Source organism: Amphimedon queenslandica, unplaced genomic scaffold (genome assembly GCF_000090795.2).
Source record: "Amphimedon queenslandica unplaced genomic scaffold, v1.1 AMPQUscaffold_12446, whole genome shotgun sequence".
Lineage (NCBI taxonomy): Eukaryota > Metazoa > Porifera > Demospongiae > Haplosclerida > Niphatidae > Amphimedon > Amphimedon queenslandica.
The window spans coordinates 13,683-15,381 of NW_003547317.1; the positions used below are offsets into that span (position 1 = coordinate 13,683).

A 1,699-nucleotide genomic window follows, 5' to 3' on the forward strand; every position below is an offset into this window, starting at 1 on the left:
ACTGGTGAGTTATATAATACAAAATATTATTATTATTATATTTTATTTTTATATAGTTATCATCATATCAGTAGTAATATCATTGACTATTGTTATAATAATAATAATAACAGCAGTGTGTGTCACTGTGTTGGTGTATGTTGTGTATAAAAGGAACAGAAATAGTAAGATAATGGTAATATTTATTCATTATTATTCATTATTACAGGGGCTGCCTTATCTCAACACATAAGTACAGTACCTAATGCAGCATATGAAGATATTAATAAATTTAATAAATTAAATATTAATGTTAATCCAGCTTATGGTGAGGTGAGAGGAACAACAACTGTACAGCAACAACACGTGACTTATGAAGAAATTAATTTTTAACAATTTTATAAAAAAATATAATAACATATTTTATACTTTTAACTCAAATTAAAATTAATGTGAATCAATATCCTGGCCCTTTGCACTAATGCATGGTGTTGATTTGGTAAACATTCAGTATTGAACAGGGTATTTGAGAATTTGGCTTATTTAAAAAAATGGTCATAACTCAAAAATTTCAGCTCAAACTTTTTACATAGCATAAGTACATCAATATGCATCAGAAAATGTAATTAAGAAATGGACATTTGGTTAACATTTATTATTACATTTGGTTTGTTCATCATTGATGCTTTATTTACTTTCTTTGTTAACGGAATGCTAATATCACAAGTAAAAATTAATAATAATTCACACATTGCATTACATTCACATAATGTACATGTACTTGTAGACTCTTCCATTAGATATTAGCAGTATTATGCAATAGAACATTTGTTGAAGTGAAGAGATACGGTCGTCCTGTCGGCAAACCAAAGGAATTTAAAATGAGTTTAATTACAGCAGTGTGTGGGCGTGGTTAGTTATTAATGGTTATTATTAATTATTTATTATTATTTTAATTACAGGTCCAATGTGGCTTTGGTGTCTACCTTTTACTAAAGCAAGAATACCTGATCCTATCCCTCCCTCTGATATCGCTCTTAATCAATTTGTTGTTTAATTTATGGGTTAAAAATAATTAGTGAACCGACCATTAATTTATTAACATTAAATAACTAATTTTAATAAATGATTGCTCAGCCTACCTTAACTCAAAAGCTACACCCTTGGCATAGGCTATTTCAAATCTAGATGCTGTATTTAATTTTCCTTCTTTTGCTGCAGCAGTACATTTATTGTGCTAGTAAGTAGATATTTTATTTTTTCATTTTATTGTCCTTATAGATATAACGCTTCAGCCAGTGTCTATTAATACAACACTCAACTCTACTGTTGTCTTTTCTTGTGAAGGAACTGGTGATGAACTTAGTTTCAGAGTTAATAATGAACCAGCCACTAATACAGATGTTTTGGCTAAAGGATTTACTGTAACATCAAGTGGTACTGGCAATATAAGAGCAGAGCTACAAGCAATAGCTTATGAACATAATAATAATACTGAAGTGAGGTGTAGAGCTCTTACTGATGAACCTCTTCAGGTAGAGTTCAGTGATACAGCAATACTAATGATACAAGGTTAGCACTTGTGACTGTGACATTATTCATCATTTCTCCTTCAGGTCTATTGGCTAGTGTTGTTGATCTGGATTATACCTTTATTAATGGATCCAGTGTATTATTAACATGGACAGCTCCTTATACACTGGATAATGTACCTATCACT

At 30.1% G+C, this 1,699-nt stretch overlaps 1 long non-coding RNA gene across 1 annotated transcript in view; it reads left to right on the forward strand.

Annotated features, from left to right (window-relative positions):
* The first annotated feature begins 1,172 nt into the window (after positions 1 to 1,172).
* LOC109587795 (uncharacterized) overlaps positions 1,173 to 1,699 on the forward strand; it is a 4,336-nt gene continuing 3,809 nt past the window's right edge. The window contains exon 1 of the long non-coding RNA XR_002187796.1: positions 1,173 to 1,219. This is a non-coding gene — a long non-coding RNA (uncharacterized LOC109587795). The remainder of the gene's footprint in view (positions 1,220 to 1,699) is intronic.